Source organism: Sarcophilus harrisii, chromosome 1, assembly GCF_902635505.1.
Source record: "Sarcophilus harrisii chromosome 1, mSarHar1.11, whole genome shotgun sequence".
Taxonomy (NCBI): domain Eukaryota; kingdom Metazoa; phylum Chordata; class Mammalia; order Dasyuromorphia; family Dasyuridae; genus Sarcophilus; species Sarcophilus harrisii.
The window spans coordinates 477,255,575-477,282,282 of NC_045426.1; the positions used below are offsets into that span (position 1 = coordinate 477,255,575).

Sequence of the window (26,708 nt, forward strand, 5' to 3'; positions counted from 1 at the left end):
AACAACCAACTCAAACATTTGGTTGAGATTATTAAAATAGTCCTGGCACAGGAACAGCACTGAAAATTTTCTAAGTACTGTGAATCGTGATGACATGGCTCTGTAAAGTGTCTGAGTATCTGAGTGAGGCAAAATGCATAGGAAAGACAAGTAGCAGCACCTACAGTGAAAGTGAATTCAGCACCTGCTAACTCTTTACAGACAGACTGATGAAGCAAAGATTGATCTAGCTACATTCTGAATAAATAATTCATATCTGTTCTAGTACCAGCAGCAACTAAAAACAGATTTCTGGATCACTTATAGTTACAAGTTTGGGAAACTGTAGCTCATTCTTTCTCCTTCTATGAACTGATTTTGCCTCACTAAATCTACTGGATCAACAGTTTTCAGTCTCTCCAGACACAAAACACATACAGTTGGGAATATGGAATATTTTTGATGACTAGGGAAGGGACTAGTCAATAAATTGAGTTAGGAAAATCGGTTGACATTTTTTTCTTATCAATTGCAGTATATGATGATGTTTGGTTCTATGATCTTTTAAAATTCTTAAATAATTTTAATAATTTAATTTTAATCTTTAATGATTTTACAAATGTTAGTACACATTTTGTTGTTATTCAGTCATTTTTCAGTTGTGTCCAACTCTTCATGAGCACATTTTGAGTTTTCTTGGTAACTTTACCAGTAACGTTACTGGAATGGCTTGCCATTTCCTTCTCCAGCTCATTTTATGGATGAGGAAATTGAGGCTAATGGAATTAAGTGACTTATCCAGCATTACACAGCTAATAAGTGTTGTGAACACAGAATTGAACTCAAGTTTTTCTGACTCTAGGGCCAGAGAGCCATGCACTTTACCACTAACTGCCATGTATCACCTTGCTGGCCCTTGTGCACATAGTGAGTATGTAATATATGTCTGTTAAGTGATTGTCAAGATTTGCTTCCCTTTCAATTTTAGAAAGACTGATTATTGATGCTTCACTGTATTACTATTCTATATACAAAATCCACTCATAATAAAAAACGTTTTCCATATTCAATGATAATTTAGCAAAATGCATTTAAAATGTACTATATTCAAGATGAGAAAACAATCTAATAAAGAGTCAGAAAATTCTGCAATCAAGTCTTGACTATGATATGTACCAATTGTAGCATTAAGGGAAGTTTTAAGCTTTCAGTACTTCATATAATTCTCTTAAGTGTATAAATTACAGTTAAACTGCTCAACTTCATGATGACTGGAATTTCCATACCAAGCTTGCTTCTAGACACTGAGATTATTGGGATAAAAACCAAAACTTTTTTTTCGACTTCAGAGCCAGATTGTCAACCCAGTAACACTTGCTTAGGCAATCTTGACATGGTCCAGCTGAAAGAGACCTCCAGAGGTCATTTATTTCATTACTAATCTTATTCCCTAACATATACTCTTCAGTCCAGTGACACTGGCTTCGTTGCTGTTCCATGAACAAGAAAGACATAGCTCTTGGCTCCTGACATTTCTCTGGCTGTCCCACATGCCAGCAATACTTTCCCTCCTCTGCTCTACTTACTGACCTCCTTGGCTGCCTTAAGCCCCAGTTAATATTTCATCTTTTACTGGAAGTCTTATTCAACCTCTCTTAATTCTAGTGCCTTCCCTCTCTTAATTATTTCTATTTTTCCTGTATATAGCTTGCTTTATATGTCTATATACATATATACATATGTGTATATAGAAGGGTGTGTGTATGTGTGTGTTTGTGTGTGTATTTGCACGTCCTCTTTCCCATTAGATTGTAGGTTCCCTGAGAGTAAGGACTATATTTCACTCTTTTTGTATCCCCAGAGCTCAGCATAGAGTCAGCATTTTTGCCTACTATGCCTACGAAGTAATATTGATATCCATAATTATGGACATGGTAACTCTTAATCTTTACTTACCAGCTCTGTGGTAAATAAAGAAAACTTTAAAGATTACCATTTTGAAATAAGTAAAGTATACTCTGAAAAGACAGTTGAACTTTAATAAAATAATATAACCCACAACTAAGAAGCTGTTCTTTTTTAGACACTACCACATGCTACATTCTTGTAATGGCTTAGCATATATTATAGAATGCTTGTGAAAACTTTTCAAGTGCTAATGACAAGTTTGGAAGACTGAAGTTTTCTTGCTTCTTTTTGTGTGACTAGTCTAAGATATCTGAATCATATCAATAACCATCCAACTCTTGAAAACACTCAAAAAAGTACTGACTCAAACTATAAGCCATTCCATTTTTGGTGAGCATTTGCTATAAGGCTATCTTATGATTATCTCTATCTCTTTTCTTTCAAATTGAGTCCATTTCTTCTTGTTCTATCCTCAGGAAATGCCACCTTCTAAAAAAATAAAATTTCAAACATTACAAAAGTTATTAAAACACCCTTAAGCTCTCTTAATTAAAAGCTCATATTGCTTTAATGTTAATTTTTTCCCATCCTATTTGCTATACTTCTATATATTGCTTTGGATCCTTTTAAAATTATAAATATGTAAAATGGAAACAGAACCAGCAGCAGGGTGTGTTTTGTCGTTTCTTCATGCTATCTTACTATTAATATATTAGGGTGAAATGTATGTCCCTTGTGGCCAGGAACTAATTTTTTTTTGCATTCTTTGTGTCCTTAGTGTTTAGCACAGTATATGGTATATAGTAAGTGCTTAACAAATACTTGTTGATTGACTTATTAATGAAATGCAAGTTGACCGATTATGGTAATTAATGGTTACGTCTTTCCACATCTGTACTATTATTAATCCTGAATTTTTTCTGACATTAATTTCTAAGAAATCCATTTCCAATATTGACTTTTTGTAGTTTTTTCCCCCTCCATCAATATGTTATAATTTGCCTGCCTCTTTTTTAACTGTTTTTAACTACTGGCTTATTGTGCAATGGAACATTTTAGTTTTTAAGATATGAAGTGTTAGTACTAAAAAGGGACCTTTAAAATCACCTTCTGCCTTATCCAAAAGGACCAGAGAAGTTGTCTTGTTCAAAATCACGTAACTAGTCGGTAGCCAGTTACAAACCAAATCTGGTTTTCCTGACTCCCATTCTACAGATCTTTCCATTATAGCAGACAGCCTCTATAGATGTCAAGGTCATTTAAAATTCCAAATCTATCTCTATAATTCTTTATTCCAGTTTCTAGTTTGGCATCCTCTATTAAGCATGCCACATGCTCATTATTTCAACTTTCAAATAATAGATTGGTATCATTTGGAGAGGGAGACATTGCCACTTGTGGGAGAAAAAGAACATTTGGTGTTGCCACTAGGGTGCACCTGCTACTGGTGGAGAAAAAAAATGTTAAGAATGATTAGAAAAAAGAACATTTCACCTCATAACAAAATTAGAATATGTAGTGGTAATTAGAGTGGGGAAAACTCAGGCTTTTCATGGTGCTAAAAATTTATTGAGGGAATAGTACTTTCCCCAAAGGGTGGTACTTTTCCACTTATGGCCCTGCACCAGTATATATTACATAAAGCAAATGACTTCTCTTCTTCTCAAGTTCCCAGTTCTAGAGTCCTACTGATACAACAGCCTCTTTTGGTACCTAATCTTACCATCCCTTTTTCCATTATGACTGGGCCTGCAATAGGATTGACCTCTGCCTCCTACCTATCAAACTCTTCTAAATGGAGAATGCTCTCCTCCATACATTCTCTGAACTATTTTATCCCCAGGTAAAATAATCTCTAGTTATATCTGAGAGAATACACAAGCACCAAAGTGAAAACAAACTAAGAAAAAAATACTGGGCTAGATGAATGATCAAGTTATTCATAAAGTAAATGAGCCCCAAACCTATTTAAGGTCAGTGAGAGCTCATTTGAATTCAGTTATTGCATTAATATCACATTGAGGGAGCATAGGAAGCCTGTGATTTGAGCTCAGTGGTACATTCTATTGGCAAGCCGCCATGTTCTACACCAAATGTAACCTTTGCATCACCTTCTGTGACAGCTCCACATCCTGTACACTCAGATAGATGGGCTTTCTGCCTTTATTGCCATGGTAATGTCTTTATTTAGATAAATGTATTCTTTCTCAGCCAGAGGTAGAAAAAGACATTTCTGGAAATCCAATCTTTTTTCAAGGCCAAGAGAACAAACAAATTTCTAAGACTCTGTCATTAGAAGTGTTCACTTTCTCTGTTTCTGAACCTTCTGTACCAGATTTTCTCTAAATGTTTTCTCCTTAACTGGCTCTGAGTTTAGCTATCAGGCCACAGGACTTTACAGAATAGCTGCACAACTTGTATAGTCATAGTATATAACATAAGGAAAAACAATTCAAAATTATTCCATCATCTTAAAGCCCATTAGAAAGAAAAACAATTTGCCTTGCTCAAGACAGTAATACTATCATCATTAAGTCAAACAAATCTATTTGTGTGTATGGTTTTCCTCTTTAAAGATTATTGTGCAATAATCCTCTTTAAAGATATTGTATGAATTGGAATATTTAATATAATATCAGTTAGGGAAACATTGCTTTAAACTAACCATTAATGTTTATGTGTATCTGACTTTATGACCCTGTTTGGTTTTTTTTGTTTGTTTGTTTGTTTTGTTTTGTTTTGTTTTTGACAAAGATACTAGAGTAGTTGGCCATTTTGTTTTCTGGCTCATTTACATATAGAAAACTGTGGTTTTTATCTCACCCAGGATCACACAGTTCTAAGTGTCTGAGGCTAGATTTGAACTGATAAAGATGAGTCTACTTGATTCCACATCCAGCACTTTACTTATATTTAATAATAATCCATACTTGTCTGTTATAAACTATATAATAAGTTACTTGAGTGTAGTTAAAAACTACAGTGAGATATTTAGGATTAGGAATTAAGGAATGAAGAAATTGGGTTCTAATCTTTTTTTTTTTTTTTTTTCCTGCTTTACTACTGACTAGTTTGTGGGCTTGGGCAAGTATCAAACTCTTCAGATCTCAATTTATTTAACTATCAATTGAAAAACTATCAAAAGAAGATTTTAATGGGTCTCTTCTAGCCTAAAAATTTAAATCAGTGAATATTTATTAAGCCTCGTCTCTGTGACAATATTTTTTCTAGATATTGTCCTGCAAATAACAAATGAACCCCAGAGAGAGGTAACTAGGTATCTAGGTGGTGTAATGGATAGAATCCTAGACCTAGAATTAGGAAGAAATGAGTTCAAATCCAGCCTTAGACACGTTCTAGTTGTGTGATCTAGTTGTGTTCAAGTTAATTTCATTCCCTTTGTCTCAGTTTCCTCATCTGTAAAATGAGCTAGAGAAGGAATTAACAAATCACTCTTTGTCAAGAAAACCCCAAATGTGGTCAGGTAGAGTTGGGTACAACTGAAAAGATTGAACAATTCCAAATCTTAAAAGGGAGTTCAGTTTCTGCCCTTGGGGAATTTATCTTCTGGGTGGCGAGATAAGAGATAAAGAGTGAAATAAAAAGTCAATACAGGATTTCATTTTTTTTCATTATCTATAGAATAAATTCAGCCTATTCGTTTTTTCCAAACATAGTAGAGGCCTTACATGACAAAGATGGGTTTTGTACCTAGCTTGAAGGTTACCCTGAGAGGACTCTTTTATGTGGAATTATGTTTTACTTGGCTTCTGACATAGGGAATGAATCTGAAAATTCTACATTTCCTGGTGATTCTCAAAAGACAGAATTCCTGATGTTCCTAAAGGGATTGGTAGCTCTAGGGTTTAAAATATGAATAAGTAGTAGACTGAGTCATTGCTTTCCTTTTTAATATTCCTATGGGAAAGGAGTAACTAAGTGGAGTTTTAGGGACACTCATTATTCATTGTCCTTTCTTCTTGAAGAGAACTTAGACATCTGGAAGATAATATCGAGACTAGCAAGTGAACTGTATTGAAGGGAGGGAGGGCTGTACAAAGTCACCAGCTTTATTTTCTCCTCCAGAGCCATTTAGGTCCAGTGGCAAAATAAAAATTAGGTTGACTGGAAATGGCCCCCTGTAGGGACACTAACTGCTTGGTGAATGAAGTGTGTATGGAAGGTTATACAGATTGAAGAGAGATTGAAAATCCAGAGCCTTTTATCCAGTGGGCACACAATAAATGTTAATAATTGATGCAACGGTGCTCAAAGTGGAACTGGGGCCAGCTGGAGGAGAAATTAAAGGCAAGAACCATAGGTGTCAAGAAGGTTGACAGAAGGAGGAAGCAGAATTAGCAGAGGGAATCATGAAAATCACTAGAAGGAAGAAAGAGGAGGGGAAAAGAGGTTCAGGATAAAATTTGCTAAATTTACTAACAAAGGCTGTAAAAAAGAATACTAATGAGATACATAAAAGAGCGCAGGTTTGAATATTAAGAAAAAAAGGACAAGATAATGTTTGAAATTTCATTCAGTGTATATTAAAAGTTTAATGAATTTAAAGAGATTAATTTTTATATTTAAGTAACTGTTCTATGGAGTAGCTCATCATGTACACAAGCCAGACATACAGACAGAATGCTCCTGTATGTTTGCATTGAACACCTGCTTTTAGTAAGTGCTTTCAATCTGAGACAGCCCCTCCAGTCCTGGGAGAATTAATTGGCACTTTGGGAGTTAATTGGAGCCATTGTAGCCTGGCTCCAAACTGAGAGGTAATCCTCCCTTGATAATTAGCATTGGTCAGGCTTTTTTTTTTTTTTTTTTTATTAGAATACTTCATCCAATTTATTGTCCCACAACTGAAATGTGTAATGGAGAACCTGGAGAAGGTCCAGAGGCAAGCAAGGAAAATGATTGGAAAATCAGCCCCATCAGAAAAAATGAAAGGAACTGGCTTTATTCAGTACTGAGAAGAAGGAATGTTATATAAATGACAATAAACACAGATATTATATAAATTATAGTAAACACCTTTCCACTTTTTTGTTATTCCTAAGGACATGACATAACCAGGTTCTGACATGAGGAATCTGTGTGACTTAAGCTGAGCTTCAGATCCTCTGTCTATTGGGAGGCAGGGAAGAGGACTAATATTTCTCCAAATCATTTATTTGTCAAGCATTGATTAAAAACTCATTATTATTACTTATCATGCCTTCTGGGATTTTGTCTTCTTGAAAGATAGTCTTTGAAACTCCAGCTTCCTCAATATCCCCTTCCTCCTCCTTCTGTTTGGAGAAGTTAGATGGTGGATAGTGGAGAGCTGATCCCAGATCCTTCAACAGGGGATCAAGAGTGGCCATCTCATCATTTTTCACCTGACTGTGCTCCTATGGACTTCATCATGCAACTTCTTTTTATATATTCTTCCCTTTTAGATTGTGAGTCCTGAGAGTTGTGTTTTGTCTTTCTTTGTATCTCAAATTCTTGACACAGAGCATAGTACACAGTAGGAGCTTAATAAATGTTTATTGTCTGAATGATCTATTATGTACAAGAATCTATTCTAAGACCTTAGAATATGAAAAAAACTGAAAATTAAACACTTTCCTTCAAGGAATTCATTTAGGGGTTAATGTGGAAAATATATACACAAATCAATTAAATATGTATTGTATATATATACACATATATATATGTATGTATGTATAGAAAGACAGATTGAGAGAGAAAGTGACACACAAAGAGAACAGAAACATACACACAGAGCACAATTCAAAGGCAGAGCATTGCCAACTGGGGAAAATGAGGAAAAGCTTCATTTCAATGGTAGCACTTAACTGAAAATTTGAGGACAGCTAGGTATTATCAGAGGTAGAGATGGAAGGGATTATTCTAAGTATCTCAGCATTTGCATCTCTTGGAGCATGCTGGACAGAGACCTGAAGGAACCATTCAAAGAAGTTTTTCCCAGAGTTCTGTCAGATTCCTAGGGCTCTTGGGAACTGTATGGCTCAATGTGCAGGGTTCTTTGAGATAATAAATAAGCCTCATTATTAGCAACTGATTAGGAAGCTCTGCTGACTCAGTGAGTGTTTAAAAAGTAATGAAATTGCTCTCTTTTCTCTTCCCATTTGCTGAATATAGCATGATTCTTTGAACCCTTTCCCGGGAGAAGTAGGGAGGATCTGGTTCCTTCTTCCCACTCTAACAGAAACAGCAAACTAAGAGAACAGGACAGTTAAAATACATGTAAGTTAAAGCACATGTGTGGGCTTAGAGGAATTCTGAAATTGAATTTAGTCTTCTGAAGGCCTCATCTATATTGTATTGTATTTCTTTGCCTGATCATAGGTGATAGAGCAGTGATATTGAGATGGACATTTCTAGCTTATTTGGGCCATCTTAGTTCAACAAGGTGCTTTGTATATATCTACTATAGCACTTCTTGGAGAAGATGATCACTGCCTGGAGAATAAGTCTAATAAGCACAATGTTTGATAAATAGTAAGCACTCAATAAGTATTTATTTATTATTAATTGGCTAATTTCTAGCCTACTTTGTCAAAATATAAGATAATTATTTGATTAGTTAACAGTAAGATGAAATGTGAAATGATTATTCTGCCATTTTATAAAATGCTTAATGTTCAGATAAGCAAGTTTCAACCAACAGAGAATTTGATAGTAGTACAAGTTATTGTTTCTTGTTAATTTTTCTTGGTCAATCTGAGCTTATGAATCTTTTGTGCTTAGTATTTTTTGTAGAGAAATAAATGACTATTGTTTTGAGCTACATTGTATATCGAGTACATTTTTACTCCCCCATTTAGGGAAGACCCAGACATGAACCAAACCAAAATTTTAAGTAATTTTCCACAGGGCTCTGAGGTGCAGTGTAAAGAGCCAAAGAATAAGAGAAAAGGGACTTGACCCTTCATTTAGATGAGCAGGATTTCTCAGGACTGAACCTCTCTCTGTGAGAGGGAAAGGGAAAAAGAAAGGATCATTATTTAGTAGCCTGTAGCATGTCCTCTTTTTGCTAGACAAGTAATGTGCAAAAGCATCGAGACAGGACAATATTATATAAAGAAAATAGCAACCAGGCCAATTTGGCTGAAATATAGAATGTGAGAGGGGGCATAATGTGCACCATCTACCTCTGAGTTGTTAGGGGAAAGAGTTAGTAAACTTTACCGGATTATAAAAAAGGTTGTTTATTATTTTTATATGATTATAGGAAGGTATTGGATGTAAGATTTGGGAAAAACTTGCTGACATGATACCAGAATTGGCCAGGTGCAGTAGTCTGTGCTGCTGAGAAGCTGAAGTTGTGGATTGGTTCAGCTCAGGAGTTCTGAGTTGCATTAGAATCAAAGTTGATGGGACAGCTACACTAAGTATATGGCACCAGTATGATGCTCCCCAGGAGTGAATTCCTACTTAAGGAGTATTCAATTGGTCCAGACATCCAGTGACTTCCTGGTTCCTTCGATTTCGAAGTCATTCATCAAGGCTCATACCTGGGCTTGCCTTCCTTTTGCAGTATTCCTGCTTCTGGGCATCAACCCTTCTCTTCATTTACTTCAAAATGTGCCCACATGGCAGCCCTTGATAATGTGATAATGACTTGTAAGGTTTTAATTTGTGAACTTTTCAAATTCCATGCTTGTGTTTTAGCAGAGACCTCTTAGAGATAGTTCTTTGGATGAAATCTCTGCTTTAAAACTTAAAAAAAAATCCTCAAACTATATAGGGAAGGTATCACTTTACTTTCCATATATGAAATATGATTGAATTGTTTAAAAAGTAAGCATTATTCTATGTAAAATAAAAGCCTGTTTTAAAAAGTGATGTTGTCTTTATATTGTATAGGAGAATATTTCACTGCTTTCTCTTCAGAAAGGATATTTCTTTTATTATTTGTTAGTCATAGTCTAATATTTACTAGTCTTTCTTTCCTCCATTAGAATCCTTCGGAAAGGGTTTTAAAAAATAAGCTTCGGGCCCTTTATATACTCAACTTGAGAAAGGTAGAAATGGAGTAAATACTGAAAACTTTTTTTTCCACTAGGGAGACTGACTGATCAGACTTAAAAAGGGATCTGGAAAAGTCCTTTGAGATTATACATACTGCTGGCTATTTGTCATCATATCTACTGTCTTCCCTTGGACATTTGTCCATATGGGGAGAGATAGAGCAATGTTGGTCCTTTGGGGTTGTTTTCTTTTGGCTTCTTTCTCCTTTTGTTGTGAGCTTTTGTCCTCTTGGGATTCATTTCCCTGCCTAACTCAGAATGGGTGGACCCTGAATGGTTCCCAATTCAGTCCTAAACTTTCCAGAACTTTTCAATGATTTTTCCTATGTAGCCAAGTCTGTCATTAAATCAATGCCCAAAGTAAAAAAAAAAAAAAAAAAGGTTTCATACAAATCAGTGACTAACTTTCTTGACTTCTCTTTGGCTTTTTTCTTTTGGAGTTCTTCTCCAAAACCCAGGATAAAATTATGTTAAATTCCTGTTCTCATTTTGATAGTTGTATGTGTAGCTTCTGAGAACTACTGACCTGATAGCTCATTAAAAACCATCTGGACTGCCTGGTTCAGAGCTACCTGAGTATACTGTAGCCCACCTGAAACTGTCAAGGCCTTCTTCATCTAAAGCTTCTCTTGCTCTCTGACGCATTTCCCTTTGGTTACTAGGCAACTGCAACACTTTATAGTCAGGACACATGAAGCTTGAGCCTGAGATATTGAGGAAAGGTTGAAAGGGAGAATGTTAGGGTTTAGTGAGGAGACAGTACTGACCTGGCAGAATATTTTTTTTTTTTGTCATTATGTAAGAGATTATGAAGGCTGAGCTTATATGGCAGGAAGCAGATGACTAATTGTACTGAAAACAGGTAAGCTTGGGTTCTACAACTCATATATACCATTAAAATGGAACATGGAAAACCTCTATAGAATTCCATTTATCTGAAGGAGAGAGAAATTCATCTGAGAAAGATTTGTGTTTAGAATAGAGTTGTAGAAGCTATGTACTTAGGAGATCATTATATACTTCAACAACAATACTATCTGATGATCAAATCTGATGGACGTGGCCCTCTTCAACAATGAGATGAACCAAATCAGTTCCAATAGAGCAGTAAAGAACTGAACCAGCTACACCTAGCAAAAGAACTCTGAGAGATGACTATGAACCACTACATAGAATTCCCAATCACTCACTCTTTGTCCACCTGCATTTTTGATTTCCTTCACAGGTAATTGTACACTATTTCAAAGTCTGATTCTTTTTGTACAGCAAAATAACTGTTTGGACATGTATACATATATTGTATTTAACTTATACTTCAACATATTTAACATGTATTGGTCAACCTGCCATCTGGGAGAAGAGGGGAAAAGTTGGAACAAAAGATTTTGCAATTGTCAATGCTGAAAAAATACCCATGCACATATCTTGTAAACAAAAAAGCTATAATATATATAAAGAAGCTATATACTTTAAGCTCCTCCTTTTTCTCAGCAAGTAATGAATCTCCAATTATGTCTCATCCCCAAATAATTAAAAGCAGTGTCATTGAAGCATAAACTTTAGCACATTTTATGGTATAGAAAGCCTTTATGTATAGGCCCTCTATTTTGTGTTCCACCATAATTATTAGGTATTTAAGCTTTCCTTTTATATGACGCATTTCAAATATTATTCTATCATATCAAGTTCAGAATCAATAAATTAAAAAGCAATTATTAAATGCCTAGTAAATCCAAGGTAAGAGAGCTAAGTGATACAGTAGATAGAGTGCCAGGCCTGAAGTTAGAAAGACTCATCTTCGTAAGTTCAAATATAGCTTCAGACAATTACTAGCTATGTGATACTTAACCCTGCTTGCTTTATATCCTCATCTGTAAAGTGAGCCAGAGAAAGAAATGGCAAAGGACCCCAATATCTTTGCCAAGAAAACCCTAAATAGAGGCATGAAGAGTTGGGAATGACTGTACAACAACAACTCACACTTTTACTTTTCTAATTGGAGGGCTGATTAATGATCCTTTCTCAAATCCTTCATTTAAAGAAAGAACCCAGGCCAATGATCTCTTCATTTTCCATCCAATCAGCATTGTTTTGCATTTTTCATTATTACCTTGTACAAGGTATCTCCCCTTCCCCAACTTTTCAGCTTCCTTTTGGATATTGTTTTCCTTCATTTCCTTCATTATATTGTATTTATTGATCATGGGTTTGGAAAGGGGATAGATTCAAGAGTATGGAAGAATCAACCAATCATATAGAATTACTAGGTCTTTGATCTGGGACAAAAATAAGTTTTGAGTTTGGGAGGCTGGGAGGATAATATCATTATGAATAGAAACAGCAAAATCAGAAGAGGAAACAGATTTAGGGAAAGAGGAGTGGAAATTTACTACCTGTATGATTTTGGACCTCTGGGTCCATTTCACCTCTGGGCCTCAGTTGTCTTTTGTGCATATGAAGGATGAGGCCAGACAGTCTCTAAAAGTTTCTTCTAACTTGAAATTCTTTGCTCCTTAATGAGTTTGATTTTGGACATGTTGAATTTGAGATACCAGAAGAAAATTCAATGAAGGCTATTTTAGATATCAAGGAAGGACACTTAAATATCTAGATCCTAAGAAGGTCTACATTAATTTTTAAACCACTACGCAAAGATAGAAGTATTTAATTACATCCAATCATCTAGGTTCATAACCTCAACATCATCTTTTTTTGTTCGTCACCACTTCTGCTTCTTCATTCAATAAATTACTGGAATCCTTGGATTCCATAGATCCACTATAACACATTTTACTTGCTTTTCTCTCTTTGATCACATAGATACTACCGTAGTTTAGGCCATTAACATCTCTCTTGCAGACTACTCTAGTAATATCCACAATTAAATTGCTTGCTCCCAGTCTCCCTCTCCAATTCATTTAGCTGCCAAAATAATTATTCTAACAGGCACATATAGTCACAATTCCTCCCTGTTCACAAGCTTTCAGTGATTTTCTATTGTTTTTAGGATAAATTCCTTGGTTTAGCATCTATGGTCTTCAAAATCTAGTTCTAGTCTACCTTTTCATCCTTATTTGATGCTATTTTGATTAATACATTCTCTGCCATAGCCAAATTGAACATTTAGCTATTTCTTGAGCTCAAAAAATTTCATCTCCCTTGTTGGCATCCATATAAACCATTATCCATGACTAGACTGAACTCCCTCCTCATCTAAAAATAGCTATACATTCAGTTCAAATGAGTTCAGGTGTCAAGTTCTCTGTAAAGTGTTCCACATGCATTCCCCTCTCTCCCACCCCTTTTTATTGTTTTCCCTATCTTCAAATTTCCCTCAATCATTTTATTTGGATTTCCCCTTTGTTTCCATCTACTATCTTATACTGTCTATGGGGTCTTTTTATTGCTCTATTTAAACACAAACTTCTTGAGGTCAAGGAATGTTTTTGCCTTTATCACTATATGTATCTTATACAGGGACTTGCTAAGTATTAGTTGAATAGAATTAATGGACATTAATGAATATAATTTCTTCTACTAATATACATGTATACTTTCTCAATCTGATAATTTGCTGTTATATATTTTGAATCCTTCCTGATGTTCTGCTGGGCATATGACAGTGTTCTGTTTTATTCTCTTTTGTTTTATATTTCTTTTTTGATTTTTAAAATAAAATGCATTAATAATGATGAAAAAAGAAAATAGCAGCTTCATTCTCTTAATGTTTCTTAATTTCTTTCTTCAAATTCAAAGCATCGAATTCAAATTCAAAGTGAAAGTACTTTTCCTTATTCACTTTCATGCCACATATCATCTCCCTTAACCCAACAAATTCCTTAAATTCAAATGAGCTTCATTTTCAAGACTTTATAAGGAGTGGCCACAAAGCACTTTGAATTTCAACATTATTTCTTTCTCATGATTTTTTTCTATTCTAGTTACCCATCTAAAAATATCATTTATTTATCTTTCCCAATACCATCTTGATATTTCAATGCCTCCTCTTCCTTATTACCACTTTATCTTTTCTCTTGTTTCCATTTGATCATTGCTCTTTGATAGCATCACACAAAGGTATAAGTGGCCATCTAACTGGCTTTTTTCTGCAATCTTATTTAATTTAGGAACTGCCTTAACTTTGTTATTTCAGTAAAGTTATTTTTCTTAAATGCATTCTACTTTTCCCCACTCCTTCCACATGGGCTAGTTAATGATCATAAATATGTATATAATACATGTATATATGTGTATGTATAGATAAAATATATTCATACATATATGTATGCAGATATACATATATTTAGAGATATATGTGTGTGTTCACATACACATACACATGCATACATATACCCCTTGATCATGAAAGTGGGAAAATAGTCTTGGGATGCTCTATGGCTACGTATTTTGTTGCCACAAAGAACATGATCTCATCAGGATTGAAATCTACTCCATGATAGTCCATGCCACTTCACAGTGTGTGACTTTTTTCCTTCCCATAAATTCTTCATAAAGAAAAAACATTTTCCCCATAGGTTTTGTGAATATTGTTGTAAGAGTTGGGCCATCCCTTGCTTTTATCACATGATCAGTCAGTCCATTTTGTCTTCTGTGATCATACATAATGATGTCTTTTATAGCACTTTCAAGTTCAGAGACTAGATTATGCCCTATCTTTGTATCTTCTTCTTATCCTGGCACATAGTAGGCACTTAGCAAATGCTTATTGACAGGTGCCTGTTATGTCATTGTAAATTTATACTCTTCTGAGGTAATTTTTTTTTGTTTGTTTCATAATATGCACCCATGTTGTTGTTGTTTATCCTTTGCTCTTGAAGAGGATCATGACATCCGGGGTTGGGGGGGTGATACCATGACATGCAAGTGAATTGGATTTGAGGGAAGGAGGGTTGAGCAGGGTTACCTGCCTCACTTTCCTCTCCAGAACCATCAAGATGACTGGAGATGGCCCTGGATGAAATGGGAGACCTGAGTCTTTTTAAGCTAAGGTCTTCAACAGGTCTTAGACTAAGGCTATACCCATTCAGTTATTAAGGCTAGGTAGAAATTGATGCAAAGAATGTCTTTCACCTAGCTTCCCCCCCCCAAAAAAAAAATTCTAAGTCAATAAATGAATGAAAACTTTCAAGATTTCTGGGCAAAGAAGAAATGGCTGCTATTTACATTTAATGAGTCAATCAGGTTTGTCCACCCATATAGCATCATTGTAAGATGTTTTTGTTTTGTTTTTGTCCAGACCTGTGATTTCATACATGTACCAAATTTCCCACTCCTTCCATAAATTCAACTACTCCTCAAATGCAACTACGCTGCAACTTAAAGTCTTAAAGAGTTCCATGGGGCACTATGATAAACACAAAGTTTGAGTGGGTTATATTTTGAACCCAAGTTTTTCTTACTCTAAAGCCCTCTATGCTGCCCCCCTCACCCCAGTAAAACTTTAAAATAAGCTCTCAGTACAGCTTGGGACCACTAAACAAGCTAAATGATTTCTTCCTACTAGTAATACTGCTTTGTAATATACAGCTCATCTTACATGGTATTCATATAGGCTTAAAAGATTCAGAGCTAGGGACCCCAGACATCTTTATTCCAACTCTCTCCCTTTGCAGAGAGGGAAATAAAGCCCAGGGGGTAAAGTGATCTGCTTAGGTCATACAAATGGGAATAGTAGAAGTTGACTTTAATGAAACTGTTATAACTACAAATTTCAGTGTTTCATTTGATAATCTCTTTACATCCCTTTCATTTGGCAGAGCTCTTGGTAAATATCAAGTGCTTAATAAATGCTTGTTGATTCACTGATTATATGATCATCCTATATAATGAGGTTTGCCTTAATGGCTGATGTGAGGTCTGGTCTGTCAAAAAAAACCTAACAAAGTTTGTCTTAGTCACTCATCTATTCTCTTTCAGTGTCATAGTTCATTTTCCATGGATACAGAAACATTCCAGGTAGCCTGCAGTTTTCAATGTGTGCCTATTCTTCCTGACCCATGATCTGGGTTTCTAGCTGTTCTCCCTCACAAAAATCTACCAGCCAGGGTTTTATGCCATCTTAGTAAGACATACATGTACACATGTAATACTACCCAGGTAACATATTTAATTTTTAACCAAAGATACAATTCCTTAACCCAAAAGACTATCTCTACCAATGTAAATTTTAAGGGATTTTGGAAGCACCTAAGAGAAACAAATCTAAAGGAATATACTTTTGCAGTTGAGAATTTTGGAACTCCTCAAATCATATGACCAAGATTGGAAACCTACTCCTGATCATGATGACTGGTTCTGTGTTTCCTCACTGTGCATGCTAGAAGACTTCCCCAGTCTTGTTAATGGCCTCAGCAAGTCAAATGATCAAGCCATTTATTTATTCTCTGAAAGCATTCCACACTGGATGTTAAAGGTTCAGCACTCATTCCTCCCACTGACTTTTTTTTTGTCTGTTTCCAATGGCAATAGGAACACCATGTCCTTTTGAGATGTAAATGCACTAAAATTGACAGCTGAGCGACCCTGCTGACCTCTGAGGAAGAGGGTAAAAAGAATAGTCTCCATAAATTTAAAAAAAAAAAAAAAAGAAAGAAAGAAGCCAGGCACTTCCACTCACAAATAACCCAGTGAAGAGCAAAAATGATTAAGTTAAAAGCTTCATTAGTACTAAGGAACTCCTGCAGACTGGAAATGCTAGAACAATGATGAAATATTTACTTGTCAAAGAGGACAGACATTTCTCTATGACACATCAGGTATTCATTAGAGCAAGTGCAGCCTTGCTAAATAGTATGCCTGTTCATAAAGTATCTTTGGTAGCAACAGCCATAACTTACAGAAGGATGTCTAATCATTCAGTTGTGGAGAGAAGATGCATAATCGAAGAAATCAAAAGGTTCTGTATTTAAATATGTATGTTGAGATGAGTGATATCCTAAATAGGAGATCACTGAAGACAGAGTCTTCATATTAGATTGAGTTGTGCTAAATGTCAAACTACAAAGCCAGTAACAAAATAAAACCATATCTGGCAAAGCTTTTTTGCAAATTCTAAACTGACTCATGTTAATATTTGTAACAATAACAAGTCTGCACTGTTAGTAAGAACAGCCAACAAGATTATTTTAAGATGACTAAAATGTAGAATGATGGCTTAAAAAAAAGACAACTACCAACTTGTTTCCTAGGTAATATTTATTTCCTTAGAAATTCAAGTTTTCTTTGCAACATTGAGACACAGAGAGAGAGACAGAGACACAAAGCCAGGGAGAGAGAAAGACAAAGAAACAGACATGGAAATAGATACAGAGCCGCAGAGAGAGATAGAGATAGATGCAAGACAGCCACAGAGAAAGATTAAGTGCATGTGAACTTCTGCTAGAAGGAACTACTAAGAATATAGGCTTTTCATTTGGTCTTCAATGGTGACTTTAACAGTAGCCCAACTTGATTTTCTTATATTTTTAAAGGGCATTTAAATTAAAAAACTCAGGGGAACTTCATTAAGACAAAGTACCTCTAAATGTATGCAAATCACCACCATGGTTTGATTTATAATATCTTTGCTCCACATAGTTATAGTAAATTAAATCTAAACACCCTTCAAATTATGAGAGAATTAATCAACCTCTTTCTGAAATTAATCAAAAAAGTGTAACTGAAACATTACCACCAATAAAACTAGATATATTCATCAGGTCACTATCATTTCCCCTATTATATTAATCAATATTTATATATGGATACAAGTATGACTGAATCTCTGGAAATTCACAACGCTTTACATGATATAAAGAAATCCTCATTGTGAAGATTTGACTCAGGGAGCTTGAGAAAGTTGTTCAGCTTTTCAGTTCCAACTCTCTGTAAACTCTCCTATTTTTGAAAATTAACATCAAAGAACCCTTATTTCTTTGGTATTGGAATTCCCTCATCTAGACAAATCCCTTGTTCATAGTCAAATAACTAGACTGAGCCATGTCTAGGATTGGCTATCTTCCTAATCCCAAACTCAACACTCTAGCCACTGTATCACACTAAATCTCAATTCTATGATTGATTTCACGAAAGTATAAAATGTTAAAGCTGGAAATACACTTGAAGACTATCCAATCCAACTACTCCATTATATGTATAGTTAAATTAAGGCCTAGAAAATTGTGTGACTTGGCTACAATTATATTACCTTGGTCCAAATCTAGGCATTTCCTCTGAAAAAGAGATCAATTTGAATGGAGAAGATACCCTATAAGTTTAGAATAAGAAACAGTGTTGATTATAAACTATCCTTGAGTTTTATACAAGCCAAATATATAGGAGAAAAAACTAGAATCAAGTTGGAAATTAATGGCAGAATAACTATTTTTTAAATATTTAGAACTTCCACTGATATCTGTCAAATTAATGCAAGATACCAGCCTAAGGCAGTTCTGGCACCCACAATTTATTTGTTCATAATGCTACTACCATGGAAAGGTAATTAAGGAATTTGGTTTAATTTTTTTGTTGTTGTTAAGGCCCTTAGGCCAAAGAATTAGTAAAAATCTTTTCATGTAACATACATAGCATAAACTAAATCACAAAAAATTACAATGTTAACTCAAAAGTGAAATTATTCTTAAATTTTATTCTTATTATAAATAAAATATTAGATTTTCAAAATGGTATTCTGATTGATATACATTTGACAATGCATTGTTCTGGTGCTAAAATAGTTTTTTATTGAATGAGGGAATGATAATCAAATGAAAACATGAGTCAAAGTCAAGTCAGTCATAAATGTCATTCATTTTATGACCTTGGACAAGTCATCTCTCTAAAATCTAGAGTGAAAATCTAAGAGTCCATAAAACTGTCAATGATACAAATACTACAGTGATCTAGAATAAAGTTTCCACCTTGGTTACCTTGTCTCATTCACCCTTTAATATATTTAATTATTTCTTCTTTTTCTTGTTATTGTTGTTCTTCTTGTTCTTGTTCTACTCCTCCTTCTCCTCTTCTTCTTCTTCCTTCTCTTCTTCCTTTTCCTTTTTCTCTTCCCCTTCCTCCTCTTCCTCCCTCTCCTCTTTTCTTCTTCTCCTTCTTTCAAAGCTGTGACTTTCATCACCACAGGGAATTTTCTTTGAGGAATTCCCTTGGTTAATGTAGATCAGCAAATATTTTGCAATTCATACTTTTAGCAAGTGAGTGGTTAAATGGTTTGCTCTATAGCACATAACCAGCATGTGCCTGAGGCAAGATTTGAATTCAGGCTGCACGGACTCTAACATTAGTCTTCTATCCATTTATGCATATATTTGTATCAGTATTCATATGATGGTTATTAGGACACTCCTAAATATTATGATACTATGAAATTTGTTTAATGATAATCACAAAGAAAACTCAGAGAAGAAGATATGTTTTTTCGCAGGGGTTACACCCAGAGGTAAATATTTAATAAGGAGCTGTCTTAATATTACAACACTTAATGCTTATCTGTATCATTAATATTTTTCTATCGCTTTTGTAAATCTATAAGTTATCAACAAAATAGTGGAAGCCCTAGTTTGTAGCATTTGATAGTTTCTATGGTATAAATGTTCACCTTGAAAATTTAACCATCAGATACTATATTCCAAGTTGCAACATAGATTCAAATTAATTCCACCAACAGAAACAATGAAGACAATTGGGAAAAGGCTAATCAATGCCCGATATTTCTATGTCAGTTTACAAATTAAAAGGCACTTTCATGAACATGATCTCATTTGGTTCGCTCTGTGAAGTATCCAAGATACACACTATTATCCCTATTTTGCAAAATAAAAAACTGAGCTTTGTATCAGTTAAATGACTTTCCCAAGTTCAAATAACTAATAAGTAGCAAAGCCAAAATCAGGGTACCTAAAGTCTACCACCTTGCTTTAAAAAAAATTAAATTGTAAAATAAAATTCACTAGTCTTAAACTTTGATACTTTTTTACACAAAGAATATTAAGGAGATACAATCTAATCCCCAGCTTAAATTCTCTCACACACACACTCACCTAAAACTCTATGAAGGCACAGCAGGAACTTTCCAAAACCATATATTTTTCTGTTCTCTGAAATGGCAGCTGACTATGGAACTTAAAGGTTTCCAAGCACTTGGTCCAAGGAGTGGGTAAATCCTAATTATCTGCAATGGAGAAAAATATACTACTAATTAGCTAGCCAACTCCACACTGCCTTATTTACTAACAGAAACAGCAAATCAAATGCAGAAGGCCTAGATAAATGGAACTTATATTTCTGCACATTTGTATAGTATGTATAATGTAAATGACTTATCCTAATTGGGACACATATTATATTCCCTCAAAAATCACAACAGCTTGCATTTACACAATACTTTTTGATTTATAAAGTGCTTTCCACAGATAATGCTGTGAGCACTAGTGAAAGTAATATTTTCTTCATTTTACAGATGAGGAAACTGAGGCACATTGTGATGAAATTACTTCCCCAGAGTCTCAAGGCTAGTGTCAGAGTGAGAAATTAAACATCTTCAGCAGGAATAGTGCTTTTACCACTCCATCACATTGTTTCTCTATGTTGCTATTTTTACTGTTATTGCCATTTCCTTCTTTAGCCCATTTTACAGATGAGGAAACTAAGGCAAACAGGGTTAAATGACCTATCCTGGGTAATAGAGCTAGAAACTATATGACATCTTCCTGACTACAGGCTTGGTATTCTCTGCCACCTAACCATCCTACTTTGCTACTTAAATATAGACTCTAAGAATATTAGGGATAGAAATTATTTCAAGGATTAGTTAGTTCAAGGCATTGTAAATAAGTAAGGAAATTGAGACTGAGAGAAAAGAAGAGAATTGCTGAAGATCAGTCAATTAATGATGAAGTCACTATTTCAAACTCAAGCATCATGATTCTTAGTTTGGTGTTCTTAGCATTTAAATACTCAAAGAAAAGGAAGACATATATTGTCATTGTTCTAATTTCCCATAAGAAAATATGCTGATTTTAAACATACTTAAGTTTTGTACAGATGTGTGGGAAGAAAAACTTTTTAGAACTTCTACTGATACCTGTTAGACTAATGTAAGATATCAGCCTAAGAAAGTACTGGAATAAATCCATAACTATCTGTGACTACCACAGGAAGGTAACTGAGTATCTATCTTGGTTCAAAAATTTTCTTTAGGGTTTTTAGAACACAGAATCAATAACTGCGAATTTTGTTTCCTTACTACAAAGTAAATGTGATTAGTATTGAAGATAGGGCCATCCAAAAAATGCCATAACAAAATTTTTTAAAATTGTGAGTAGATCAGCCGCCAAGATAAGTAGCAGAGTCATAACTAACAATTTTGGCACCAGGGGCAATCAGTATAAAAAATTTCTTCAATTACTTTTAAAGATAACTTTAGTTTTGAGGGTGATCATCCCTTGGGCATCAAGACAACAACTCCTATGGAGAAAGCAGAGCTAAACCAGAGTAGGAGCTCAGATATTTCAGCCAATTATTCTTCCTAACATGGTGTTAAATTCTTCTAATTTTCCCTCCCCCCCATAGGTTATACATGCTTTCAGTGAACTCTGAATTTTGGCATTAGGGGAGAAAGCTGCACTTGCCCCAACTGGATGAGGCAATTCTGATGAGAAGACAAAATATGCAATAGAGACATACATCAATAGTCAATAGAACTGATCATTCTAATACATAAAACTTATAATAAAGTTTACCTAAAACACATATAATATTATACATATTCATTGTATCACATAGTAATTAGATATAAATGGTAAAAAATTTCATGAATTGTGGCAGTCAACATTATTTTCACATAGAAAAACTATAAAAAGTTTAACCCTTTTCATCTTGTTTTTGTGCCAGAATTTGTAAATATTTTAATATCAACAATTTTCTCAGGTGCTAAACATCCTGATTAGGCAAAACTTCAATTGGAATCTTAGCTCAGTTAATTATTACCTCTGTGCCCTTAGGCAAAATACTTTAGCTTTAAGGTTTCTATAAAATGATGGAATTGGTCTAGATGGCCTTTAAGGTCTCATCCAGCTCTAGCTGATTATAATACTCTAATTATCATCAACATCAGACTAACAATTATCCATGTTAAAAGGCAAAGGTCTGGGAAACTTGTATTCTAGGAGTTTTGGCTACCTTGTGCTTGACCTCCCCAAGGACAGATGTTTCCTTTAGTGATTTCTTAAGGTCCCATGATAAAGCCAGTTCTGTTAGGGGTTCCTTCCCCTTCCTGCCTCTACCTACATTCCCTTTACATGAGAACTTGGTGTTTAAGTACTAGTAGACTTGAAAGAGTAAAATTTCAGAGTCAACCTGGGAATGAATGAGGGGGGAAAGGGCAAAAGGAGGCTTAAGAAGGATTGGGGGAGCGGAGAGAATTGAAGAGAAAGAGAAAAAAAAAGAAACACCCTTCTTGACCCAGCCATTAAATCAGCCTAAAATGTTTGAAGCAAGTTTACCTTCAGAATCAGTCTTAAACCTTGTAGGTTTCCTTCTTCTAAAATACAGAGCTGACACTTAAAATACAGTGTCTTCCCCATTTGCTTCTGTTTCTTGGTGTTTCTTTAAGTGGAGATAACTCAGCCTTCCACAATTAAGGATAAGAAGCACAACTTGCAGGAAACTATAACATTGGTATAAAAATTATTCTTAATAATAAACTCAATAAAAATTTTAAAAGACCATTTTGGTTTTGAGCAAGAGGTTAGAGATGATAAAGAATTTGGATGTCTAAATGGTAATGGGAAAGGAACACTAACAGGGAGAAAAGAAAAGGGGATGTCATAGAGTGCATAATATTGCTCAGGTCTCAGTTTTACTTGCATCTAATCTATGATAGGAAAAAAAAACTATACACAATTCATAATGGTACATAATAATGATCTTTCCCCACAGCATGGGTCTTCATCTCTACATGCTTGGATTATTACAATAGCCTGCTGGTTTATCTCCTGGCCACAAATCTCTCTCCATTCCAGTCAAACCTCCATTCAGTAAAAGTGATTTTCCTAAAGTGCAAATGAATTATGTCCCCTTCATCTGCACCCTCATACCACCCCTCCCTACATAAACTAGAATGGCTCCCTGTCATTTCCAATATCAAACATAAAATCCTCTGTTTGATAGTCAAAGCTCTCTATTACCTAGCCTCCCTTCCTTCCCTAATGTACTTCCCTTGCTGTTCCCTACATTGGCAGTTTTCATTAGCTGTTCCTTAACCCTAGACACTCTTCTTTCTCATTTTTGCCTGGTAGTTTACCTGATTTCCTTCAGCCTAGCTCAAATCCCATCTTCTACAGGAAACATCTTCCAATCTTTCTTAACTACAATGCCTTTTTTGCTGATTGTTTCCTTTTTATCCTGTATATCACTTGTTTGTACATATCTGATTGCTTGTTAACTCCCTTATTAGATAGATCTTGAACTTCTGGAGAGTAGTAACTTTCTTTTTTTTGCTTTAAAAAAAAAAAACCCTAGAGCTTAGCACAGTACCTGGCACATAATGGACACTTAATAAATGCTTACTGAATGATTTATCCACCTTTTCTTTTGGGATCTATCTTTTCCCTTGAATAAGGTTTTCTTCCTCATTCTCTTCTCTTTGCTCTTATGTTTGCCTTCTCATCATTCTCATGCTATAACCTGAAATCATGGTCCCTCCCAAGGTCAGTTCTAGTCCTTTTTATCTTTAGAGTGATCTGCCATGTTGCTAGTGCTCTTCCCATTCCAGCAACAATTACTTAGTATTTATTCAGAATTTTCTATTTATTTATCTATAAATGTGTATCTTCTCACCCTCATCCCCAATATAAGGAAAAATCCTTGGGGAGACATTTTTGTCTTTGTGTCTTAGTTGCCAGCACAAAGTCCAGCATCTGATCAATAAACATTTATTAAGTACTTATTACATTCCAGGCACCATAGAAAGCACTGAAGAAAAAAATGCAAAAATGAAGCAGTCCTTTTCCTTACATTCTATATAGAGAGATAGCATGTTGAAATATAGCAGGATTTGATCCTTGAAAGTCCAGGACCTAATCATAGAAAAAGAGCCTCTTAGGAGGTATAAAAATGACTGTAAAAATGGAGCCATGTCAGGTGATTCCTTTATGAGGTACAAAGGGATTTGAGTGAATTAGAAGGGAAAAAGTGTGGTAAGATGATCAATGATTGGCTCTGCCCCTAGTTGAACTTTAAAAGTCACTTTAGTCAATTTAGAAGGAAGTTAAACTTGAAGAGAACAGATCCTGACTAGATCCATAGAAAATGCAGAAAATTTGAGCTGAAGAAAGGGAAGCCATGGATATCTGTAAAATTAGGAAGGAATCTTTAAAGCATAACAGTTGTTAGAAAAGTTTGGGGAAGGATATACTCTATTGAGAGAGACATATGAGTGTCATTTGCTTATAAGATAGTGTTTGATGTCAGTCTTAGACTCTCATGGCCATTAAGAATATTGAGCTACTCAAAAATTTCTAAAGTTATCAGAAAGTTGAACTTGAGGGACCATGTCAAAACTGATGAGTACTTATCCAAAGGATCTCTTGGACAGCAATTGAACAGATCAAGATTCTTCATTGGGTGTTATAAAATCAATTACTCAGTCAACCAACAAGCTTACTATGTGCCTAGCACAAGAAACCAAAAATGGCTCCTGCCCTCAAAGAGCTTACTTTTAAATGGGGAAGAGAGTACATATAAATCAAAACATACAGATAAATGCAGAATAGACAGAAGTAATCTTTGAGGAAGAGTAAGGGCCAAGAAATGTACTCCAAAAAAGATGGCACTTTTAAAAAGGAAATTAGGGAGTCTAAGAGGCAGACCTTGAAAAGAAGAGGATCCTAACTATGAAGAAGTCAAGGAATGCCTGATTTTTATAGTGAAGGACTATAAAGTTTGTCAGTATGGATGGATTGTAGAGTATGGAGATGGCAGCAAAGTATAAGAAAACTGGAAAAGCAGACAGAGGTCATGTTGTGAAGAATTTTAAATGCCAGCCAAAAGATTTTATATTTGATCCTGGAGGTGCAGGGAGGCACTGCAATATATCAATAAGGGAAGTTGACCCATCAGATCTACAATTTCAGAAAATCACTTTGGTAGCTGAATGGAAGATGAATTGGAATGAGGAGAGACCTGAAATAGGGATACTAATTAGGAGGCTATTGTAATAGTAAAGATAAGAGGTGATGATGGACTAAATTAGGTTATCCACAATTTGTGTATAGAGAAGAGACAGTAAAGAGAGATGTAAAGGAAAAAATTGAATGATTTGGTAAATGAATTGGATAAGTGAAAGTGAGAGTGGGGAGTCAAGTGACACTGAGGCTCCAAGCTTGAATGACTGGGAAGATGGCAATACCCTCTACAGTAATAGTAAGGTCATACTTAACAAATTCATGATGTGATCTATCTATCATCCAGCTATCCACCTATCTATCTATCTATCCATCTAACTAGCTAGCTATTTGTCTATCCATACATCTGTGTATCCATCTGTCCATCTGCCCATTTGCTCATTCATCTATCTATCCATCTCTCTGTCTTTCTCTCTCTATCCATTCATCTGTCCAGCCAAACATCCATCCATCCAGCTATCTATCAGTCTATCTAGCTACCTGTATATCTGTATATCCATCTACCTATCTGTCCATCTGCCCATCCATCTATTTATCCATCTCCCTTCATCTCTCCATCTGTTAATTACTCTGTCTCTGCCCATCCACTTGTCTTCCTGTTTGTCTGTTTATCTATTTATCCATATACCTACTAATCGGTCTATCCATCTCTTCTTCTCCTTCCTTCCTTCCCCTCTCTCTACCCACCTGTCTATTCTTCTGTCTGTCTCTCTCTGTCTATGCATGTATCTCTTTCTATCATCTATCTTTCTATGCACCTATCTACCTATCCATCCATTCAAATATCTACCATCTATCTATCTATCTACCTATCATCTATTCAATTTAGCTACCTGATAACTAAATTATCATTTTAAAAATAAAGTTTTCTGGGATCTCTAGAGAAGAATGTTATCAAGCAGGAATGGAAGAGTTTGAGAAGACTTCTTAGGATAGCATTTGGGTTTAAATTTATTCCACAGGCAAGGAGCTGGATGATGTTTTAGGCCAAAAAAAATATTGGCATGGGCAAGACAGTAGGAAAATACAATTCATGTTCAGCAAATAAAAAGTTTGTTTGCCTTGTAAAAGGACATAAAAGATAGGGTTGCTGGACCAAACTATAGCTATATTTGAATTCCAGGAAAAAGGAGATTGAAATTTATTCAGAAAGAAAAATAGAGCCAATGCATAGTTTTGAACAGAGAAGTGATATGATCATATTTATACCTAAAGTATTATTTTAGAAATTGTAAAAGGATGGGTTGTTGAAGGAAGAGTTTGGCACTGATTTGTTTTAGCAGATATCTCAATCTCAGTATATTGAAAACGGAACTCATTCTCTATGCCCAATACATTCTCTTACAAACTTTCTTATAATAGTCAAAGGCTATGTCATCTTTCCAGCTGCTCACTAACTTTGGTGTCATCTTCAATTCTTCACTTTTTACTCATTTTACATACGCAATGAGTAGTCACATCTTGTCATTTGTAGGATTACTTAAAAAAAAAAGTCATTGAAGAAAGCAAAAGGAAGGCCAGAAGGAAACAGATAAGCCAGCTTTGAAGGTTATATCTTGAGTTTATTATATGTTTAAGA

General features: G+C 35.0%; 1 protein-coding gene across 26 annotated transcripts in view; it reads right to left on the bottom strand.

Moving 5' to 3' along the window:
* DTNA (dystrobrevin alpha) overlaps positions 1 to 26,708 on the bottom strand; it is a 472,577-nt gene that overhangs the window by 208,578 nt on the left and 237,291 nt on the right. The window contains exon 2 of one of the 26 annotated variants that reach the window (XM_031946435.1): positions 19,985 to 20,115. The exons of the other annotated variants lie outside the window; for them this stretch is intronic. The gene's annotated coding sequence lies outside the window, so the exon portion shown is untranslated. The remainder of the gene's footprint in view (positions 1 to 19,984; positions 20,116 to 26,708) is intronic. 26 annotated transcript variants of the gene reach the window in all.